We start from the raw sequence: 9,836 nt of genomic DNA on the forward strand, positions 1-9,836 counted from the left end.
TGCAAGGGATTGGTCTAGAATGTGGGTCCTAGTCGTTTGGCTTCTGAAGTTTTTAGTGTTGGGGTTGCCATTGTCATGTTGCGTCAACTGGGTCGCCCACACCTTGGGGGAGGGCAACGTAGCCATGGCAATTGCCCTCTAGTAGACCTACCAACCAATGCGAGGGATATTGATCAATCATCGGGAAACTCTTCTAGGCGGGTAGATTTACCGCCACCCGTTGACTCATTGGGAACCTAGATTCGGGTTATCCAAGTAGATATGCAACAACAAGCTCAACGACACGATGATCGCAATGAGGTGATTAGTTTTCTCAACGACATCCAACACAACCAGTGGCATATCATGGACAGTCAAGAGTCCCTCCGCAAAGGCCAAAAATGCCTCCAGGAAAGAATGGATAGCTTTGACGGGCACATGGCACTTATGGAGTTGCATGTGCATGATGCTTTCCACCGCCATGGTGAGGATAACAATGTAGCTCTGGATTCAAACAATGCTCAGGAATGATAAAGAGGATTGACTATTTTTTGTATTTTGCTAAGATTTGGGCCTTATGGGTTGTTGATATGTGGACTTATAGTTTTGTTTTGTTGTTATCCCGAACTTTTTGCTGATACTTATTGGCCAACAAATCCGATCGGAGTGAGGCTACAACATTTTTGACAAAGCTACTAAAACGATGTAATTTGATTATGAATTAATGAAAATTGTTGATTGACCCCAAAAAAAGAATGTATAATAATAAATGTATTTTTTAAATGATGGAACATAAAATTTCAAAGAGTTTTAATGAATTTTGTTATACCTAGATGACAATATGAATTAATAGATAATGGAGAAATAACTTGTTATAGAGTTGCATTAACTCAACGTTTCGAACATGTGAGTCCATCCTCAGGGGATATGCCAATAGATTAAGAAGAGATTAATGATATATCCTGGAGCTAATATTGAGCGTATATATATAGATTATGAAGAGGATTAATATAAGAGATATAGTCAGCCATAATCTAAATAGTTTAGTAATATATTAATAAAATTGCAATTCTAAACATTAAGGATTTAATTAAAAAAGGGGATTTTATTAAAAGTGATATTTAAATATAATTGTTCACTATAATCTATTGTTTTAATATAGATTTTAGTGTTAATTAGTTATGTTTCATTTTCATTTGTTTGAATTATGAATCTTTATTACAATATTTAGTTTTAAATTCATCGATTTCTTATGAGCTTATAATTAATAATATACAATTAGTATGTAAAATTTTCCTTAAGCTTCATTATATTATATTAATACAAAAATTGCATCTATGAAATAGGAAAAATTATAAGAGATTTAATTAAAAATGAGGATTTATTATAAGAAGTATTCTAATTAGATTTAATATCAAATTAAGGTTAATTAGTTAATAGGGATTTTATGCTTATTTTTTCAATTGTTTAAATTGTGGATCTTATTATTTTTTTGGGGGGGATTAGGGTTCTTCTCTAGAGCATGCTAAGCCATCGCTCCTCCAGAGCTCTCTCAACAGTCTCCTGCTGCTAAGACCAACTAGTAAGAGTGAAGAGATAGCTTTGCGCGGGGAGTTTCTTCAACAAAAACTTGAGTCCAACCAGTATGGACGTCGGAGGGGGCTCCCCACCCCCCTCTTGAGATTGCTGCCTTCAAAAGATTGGTAGCCTCCTGTGGCAAGAGGAAAGCAAATTCGGACCAGCAGAAATTTGTTAAGAAAGTTGAATCCATCCCTTCGGTAGAACTGCTTGCGGAACACCCGTGCCGGACTACGCTAAACCTGGATGAACGAGGGCTCATTGGACAATTCACGGGTCTCTAGCCCTCTCCCAAAGCTATTGATGGATGGGTCCAGCGAAACTGGAGGCCCCTTGTCTCTGAAGGAATACGAAGCCATATGGTAGGCAGAGGGTATTATGTTTTTGTTTTCGAATCAGCAGAAGATCGAGATCTCATTTTCCAAAATGGTCCATATTTCATGGGCCCCCAAGGGCTCTATCTGAATAAATGGACGCCGGACTTTGATCCTTCCCAGGACACTCCTTCAACCGTCCCTGTCTGGGTAAGGTTACCCCATCTTCCTCTTCATTGCTGGAACCCGGAATCTATGGAAACAATCGGGAACAAATTAGGAAAATACATTGATAGGGCTGAAAGGAGAGAACAATATTTGTGTGCTAGAATATGTGTCGAAGTCGATCTGGAGATAGGATTGCCTGAGGCGATCAAGTTGACCATAGCTGGCTAGTCTCACATCTAGGAACTAGATTATGAACAGCTCCCCTTCAAGTGCCGACATTGTCATGGCTATGGTCATTTCACTCGAAACTGCAAGAAGAAATCTGAGGAAGAATTTGAAAAAGAAAAGGGTGAACAATGGACACAAACCAGAAAAACCGCCACAACTAAACGGACCAATAGAGCGAAAAGGAAAGGAGGGAATCCAGAGACCGGAGGACCCTCTGCTGGGAAAATTTTAACTGAAGATCAAGCCACAGCAAAAGCCACCATCTCAACAAATCCTTTTGCCACTCTAAACCCCCCAGAAGACCAACCAGAACTTGAAGAGGGAGAGGTGCAACAGAATATGGAACAGATAGAAGATGCAGAAATAAACCCAGGATCTCAGGAACAAACTGTAGAAGCCACTTCAGAAACCCCTTGTGGAGATGCAATCCAACAGGAAAATCAGGGCCCTCCTGTAGGCGCCACTTCCCCACCCTCTTATGCAGAAATGACCAAAAAGAAAAAGCTGATAGATAGTCCTGGTTCTTCCGAAGACGAACCTCTTGAGCAATCCATCAAAAAGGCAGGAAGTCTCGCAAGGAGATCAGAGAAGAAGAGGCGGAGAGACTAAAGATGCAGGGCAGTCAGTCCACAATCGAAATGTCACTAGGCAGGAACACAAGAACCAGACCCCCCAAGGGTGGGTCTGCACTGCCCCCCTCTAGTAAATAATGCAGATTGTCTCTTGGAATTGCAGGGGTCTGGGAAACCCTCTGAAAGCTGAAGCAGTAAAAGATCTATTAAGAATGGAAACCTCAGACATTCTCCTGCTCCAAGAGACAAAGATAGAAGAAGATGCTCTTCTATCTTTAAGTCGAACCAAATGGAAAAAGAACTCAGGAAAAGCGGTTAGCGCCCGAGGCACTTCAGGGGGCCTTGCAACCCTTTGGTCGGAGGATTTGTTCCAGCTTAAAAGCTCTTTTGCAACCCAACACTGGATATATACAGATCTTCTTCATCTCCCAAGTAAGATTTCTCTAGCTCTCTTCAATCTTTATGTTCCTGTCAATTTTTTGGAAAAGAAGGATTGCTAGAACTCTCTCTCAGACTTCCTAGAAATCTATTCCCCCCAAAACATCATTTTGGCAGGGGATCTTAACATCACTGTAGACCCACTCGAGAAAAAAGGCGAAGTATGGGGTAAAGATCCCTTCCATGCCTCGGTGGAGTCTCTAATTCTTGAATGGGACCTTCTGGACCACAAACCTAAGAAAGGTCGTTATACCTGGACCAACAATAGAGTTGGTAATGCCAACATTGTTGCCCATTTAGATCGGTTCCTAGTCCAAAGTACTCTGCTGGAGGGGAATCATTTAATCTCTACAAAAATTCTGCTCAAAATAACATCTAATCATAACCCCATCTCGCTGCTGATAGAGAAAGCAGAGGACTTAGGCCATATTCCCTTTAGATTCAACCCTCTTTGGGTATCGAGAGATGGCTTTATGGACATAGTGGCTCACGTTTGGGCACAACCAGTTGAAGGATCCCCCAGTGTCATGTGGGAACATATACTCAAATACACTAAGTCTGCATTAAAAGGCTGGGCAAATAAAAAACCCCTTTCCACTCCTACGAGCCATAGACAAAAGATAGTTCAGGCTCTAGTAGAGATTCAATTAGGCATGGAAGGATCTGAAATCACCAAAGCTCAGATGCTCAATGAACAGAAGGCCCAGTTCAATTCCTTTCTTTCCTTTCGACAAGAAGAGGAATACTGGCGCCTTAAGTCTCGCAGCCTCTGGCTCCAAGCTAGAAACAGAAACACAACTTTCTTTCACAGACAGTGCAGAGCTCATCTCTCTCGAAATCACATTTCCGGAATATCCAACGAGGAGGGGGAAGTTATCAAAAGACAATCTCTCTTAAAACAGGCAGCCACAACCCATTATCAGAATTTGTTCCAGGAGGATGGTTCTTCTGATGACGACCTGGTTGCCGACTTTTTGTCAAACATCCCCTCTCTTGTCACTGCAGATGTAAACATTGGGTTAATGAAGCCTTTTTCTAAAAAAGAGATAGTTGAACTCATTTGGTCAATGCAGTCGAACAAAGCACCTGGGCCAAATGGCTTCACCATACATTTCTACAGAGCTTGCTGGAATGTAATAAAACTCAATCTTCTCAAAATGGTAAAAGCCTTCCAAAAGAAAGCCAAAGTGGGAGGGTGCACCAACTCCACCTTCCTTGCCCTAATCCCGAAAGAAGTTAACCCTGAGACTTTCGACAGATTCCAGCCAATCTCTCTATGTAATGCCTCCTACAAGATCCTTGCCAAACTCCTTGCCAATAGACTGAAGCCTCTGTTAGGGAACCTGATCTCCCCTCTGCAGGGCGGTTTCGTCAAAGGAAGGCACCTCATAGACAATGTGATTCAAGTGCATGAAGCCCTCCACTCTAGCCACCCTCAAAATGAAAAAGGTATGCTCATCAAGTTGGATATGTCAAATGCTTTTGACCGAGTTAAACTCTCATTTCTTTATAAAAGCCTCCTCTCCTTCGGGTTTAGTGTTGATTTTGTCAACTTCATAAAAGTCTGCACTCACAGACCTTGAATAGCCCCCCTAGTCAATGGCAGACCTTCTGACTTCTTCCAAGCTTCTAGAGGGCTCTGCCAAGGATGCCCTTTGTCTCCCTTTCTTTATATCTTGTTGGCAGAATCCCTAAGCAGAAAGCTGATAGCGGAAATGGAAGTAGGCAATATCCCATGTATCAAGGCAGCAAGAGGGGTGGACCCTATAAATCACGCCCTCTTTGTTGATGACTCTCTCCTTTTGGGAGGGGGCTCGATTAAGATAGCAAAGGCTTTCAAAGAAATCCTTCAACACTTCTGTTTAATCACAGGAGCCTTGATAAATAAGAGAAAAAGTGTGGTTTATGGCTGGAATGTAGATCACCCAACTATCCTTTGAATTGCTTGCACATTGGGATTCCCTGGGTATGACAAGTGGGAAAATATCAAAAGGTCCGTCAGGGGCTCGACTGTTAAGGATGTGTAAGCAGGCTCGACTGTTAAGGAGAGGACCTTTAGGTGCTCGACCAAGAGGGAGAGGATGCGTAAGCAGGTTCGACTGTTAAGGCCGCCATCACCTTTAGGTGCTCGACTGTTAAGGACCCTTTAGGGGGCTCGACTGATAAGGACCGGCAACGGGGCTCGATTGATAAGGAGAGGATGCGTAAGCAGGCTCGACTGATCAAAACATATTTTGAAATTGAAAATCCTTCCTTGAATTGTGCTATGCGGAGTTTTACTCTGCCTTGGAATCTATTTTCTGCATTCTGTGATCAAAGCAAAGGAAAATACATATTGCACAAAAAATTTCTGGAAATGACAGATCAATTCACTCTATCAATAACTAAGCCTAGTCAGGTTCATGATAAAATTTCATTTTTTATTTATTATAAAATGAATCCATTATATGAACTCAACAAGAATGGATCGTTGAGATCGGATCGGATCTTCAATCACAGAGAAAAATGGAAGAATCAATCTTTATGGGTCCTACTCAATATTATTGATAAAGCGGATGATTATTTAGATCAAATAATCGACAAACAATTGAGCCAAATCGATTCCAAAAATTGCTTGGAGATAGGAACTCCCTTTAACAATTATAGAACTGAAGCTTTGGGTTGGTATGAATCAATTAAGTATAACATTGACAACAGGTATTCGAAAAATTTATTAAATAGATTCTATTTTATAAATAGGCTCAGTCGCAATTTAAAGGATCAAATTAGAACAAATTTTATAGAAAATGAAAATTTAAATAATGTAACGAAAGATACAATTGACCGGCATTCATCAAGTTGGAAAAAAATTAAGAGAGAATGGTTCAACCATTCTATTATTCAAATTGATAAACATATCAATCGGAATTTGAATGTGTACAAATGGTCCAATCAGACCGAATACTTTATGAAATATTTGAAACAAGTTTTTTCTAAAAAAAACTATTTTAAAATAGTGTTCGATCCAATTGAATTATGTACTAATACTAATCGAGATTCAATTGGTTGGTCTGTGGGAGTGGATCCAGTCGGTTGTACCTCACCCTATTCGATCGAGAGAGCGTGAATGCATATATTATATATGTTATTATGCCATGAATGATAGATCGATTTCTTCCCCTCAATTCAAAAGGCTGGTCCTACCCAGCTTATCGAGTTACCGGCTGGTCCTAAGACGAAAGCGAACGGGAAGGCTGGTCCTAAGCTATGGGGATGGGTCGAGAGAAGCGCAAACTGCTAATCATCGGTATCTAGGCCTTCCCTTAACCTTGGGACCAAGCCCTCCCTCCCTATGGACTGAAGTAATTAGCAAGATAAAAGCAAAAATAGCATATTGGGGAGGCCAGTGGCTAACAAAGGCTGGGAAGTTGGTTTAGATAAACGTTGTCCTCTCCGCCCTTCCCATCTTCCAATCTTCCCTCCTGCTAGCTCCTAAGTCTACCATGGAACAAATCTCCAAACTCCTTCGAGACTTCCTATGGAACAGGGGCAAGGGCAATCATGGTGGAAAAATCATATGGCAATTGTATGCAGATAAAAATCATCCTGTCAGCAAGATCCTCTGGAAGAAATACCTAAAGGGAGGCTCCCTGAGAAACCTCACAACTGCTTCTACTCCAACAGGAACAACAATATGGAATTTAGTCAGAAGAATCATCGACCATATACAACAGCATTTATACAAAATCCCAGGTAATGGACAGAGAACATTACACCATTCAAGGGAACGCCCCATTGGCCACCCTAAATTTCTGTAACGATTTAAAGATCTGGCTAGTGAACAAAGGACTTCTTCGGCTTGCAGACATATGTTCTTGGGACAACAAAGGGAATTGGGCAGGATGGACTTTTCCAAGGGTTCCTGACCCTCTGGAAGTACAAAAAAACTTGCTCTGTGCAACACTCTCTGGCCTCGCCCCTGTCCATCGTACATCCAAAGACAAATGGGGGTGGGGAAGCACCGAAACTTATACAACAGCTCAAGGATTCTCCTCATTACAAGCCACACACACATCTTTGCTGACTTCGAAGCTCTGGAAATCCGTTTGGTCCCCCTTTTGCCTTCTAAAGGTGAATTTCTTCACTTGGTTACTCATGCATAAAAAGGCACTAATAGGAGAAAATATGAACAAAAGAGGCTTCCACGAGCCCTTTAGATGTTGCCTATGCACTTCTGCTATCGAAACCTTTGACCATTTATTGGTTAACTGTGTTTTCACATAAAAAGTCTGGAAGATAGTCCTCCACGCACTCAGCGTTCCCACCCCCTCCCAGATTTCAGTCGTTTCTCTCTTTACCTCCTGGGCAAATCAAAACCCTAAGAAAAAATCTAAAAACGCAGCGTGGAAAAACATTTGGCAAGTTATTCCAAAATGCCTTTGGTGGAAAGTGTGGTTGGCTAGAAATGAGTGTGTTTTCAACAACAGGATCCTGAAATCAGTGGAAGTGGCTGCCAAAGTTAAATCTCTCTTGTTGGAAATAATAGGTAAATCAAATTTTGCCTTTATATTATCTGCAGAAGTCTCTGCATGGCTAGGACCTTGCATGTCAGGAGAAAGGAAAGATTCAATGAACAAACCGATGAAAGATCCTACTTGGCACCTACGTTTCACTGAAGGAGACTTTCTTAAGTGGTGGCAGGGGTCCCCAAACGCCACTATCTTCTTTGATGGAATCCAGGCACTACAGGCACAGGGGGATTGCTTCTTTCCCCAGACAGATCGAAAATAACCAGCTTCAGTTAGGGCCTAGGCATAAGTTCGAACAATCAAGCAGAGAATTACAGTCTCCTAAAAGCTTGCCAGATTGTGAAGGAGTTAGATTACAAAACAATCCAAATATTCGGAGACTCGGAGCTTCTGATAAAGCTCTTAAACTCCAAAGAATATTTTTGTAACCTAGCTTTAAACAAAACCTTGTAGAGAATTTGAAACACTTTGAAAGACTTCGACACAGTCGACTCATACCATATTCTGCGGGATTTAAACAAACAAGTAGACTCGCTCGCAAATAAAGGCTGCCTGTTGTCTCAAGGTAATCTTGGCCTTAATGGAGGACCCTGCTCGATTCATCCTTTTCATTAGACAATCTACAAAAGGCGGATCTACTCTCTCTAGCCTTTCATAGGGAGAAGGAACAGCAGACCGAAGGAAGAACAACAGCAGAAGGAACAACAAGAAGATTAAGGAACAATAGCATCAGAAGGAACAACAAGAAGATTAAGGAACAACAACAGGAAGAACAATAATCAGAAGGATCAACAACAGAAGGAATAGCACCAGAAGGAACAACAACAGAAGGAACAACAACAGAATAAACAACATCAGAAGAAACAATAGACCGAAGGAACAACAACAGAAGGAACAGCATCCGAAGGAACAACGGGCCGAAGGAACAAGGAACAACATCCGAAGGAACAATAGGCCGAAGGAGCAGCATTCGAAGGAACAACAGGAACAACAGGTTGAAGGAACAACAAATAGAAGGAACAACATCCGAAGGAACAACAAACTGAAGGAACAATATTTGAAGGAACAGCAGGCCGAAGGAACAACAGGTTGAAGGAATAGCAAGCAGAAAGAACAACAGCAGAAGGAACGACAAACTCAAGAAACAACAAAAAGAAAAATGCAAGGAAAAGGTCGCAGAAATTTCTCTTCTAGAGATAATATGTAAGACAGAAAACAAGAATAGCCAAAGAACTCACAGAACTTGTTGACACCTAATCTTCATGATTTGGTGAATTTATGTAAATAATTAAATTAGGAATGTGAACAGTCATCGGGAGATGAACTAAACAGTCACTCCCTATTGTATATAACAAAGACCTACCTAATGGAATAATACACGAATCAGTTTTTGTTTTGTGGAGTTACTGCCTGGCCTGACATGGTATCAAAGCCAGCTCCTTTTTTTAGCTCTTATGCTCCTGTAACTCCTCTGTCTGCCATATCCCATCTGTCCTGACATGGTACAGTCCTGAGTTACCTACGCTCTCTGTTTTGCCATAACGCGCTGCCTCTGCCATATTCCTTTCCAGCGCTGCCTCTGTCCATATTCCAAAAAAAAAACTGATGCCAGGCGCTGCTGCAAACTCACTATCGACCGCTCGACCTTACGCCTCTGCCTGGCCTGCTCGATCTTGGACATATGGGTATCTGTTTTCCTCATAATTCCAAGCCTGAAGAGTCACGGGAATTGTTTTTTTTCTCTTGTTATTACATTCTTGCGCCTGCTAATGTTGCCCTGTATTGAATCGCTGTATACGGGCTTCATTCTAACCACCATTGCTAAGGTTTTGAAAGCCTGTCATGAGTTATGTTGGGCATTGTAGTTCATCGCGACCACCACCACTCGTTGATCTGAGAACCAGAAACCGTCAACGTTGAAAACCTCAAGCTTACTTTATAGCGTAACAGCAGAAAGTATTTGATTAGTTTATTGCTGTTTCGAATCTGAGCACACAATATTTGATTAGTTTATTGTTGTTTCGAATTTGAATAGTTTATTTCGTCCTTTA

This window comes from Pinus tabuliformis, chromosome 1_2 (genome assembly GCF_031772625.1).
Source record: "Pinus tabuliformis cultivar Carrire ecotype Pingquan chromosome 1_2, CPIR1, whole genome shotgun sequence".
Classification (NCBI taxonomy): domain Eukaryota; kingdom Viridiplantae; phylum Streptophyta; class Pinopsida; order Pinales; family Pinaceae; genus Pinus; species Pinus tabuliformis.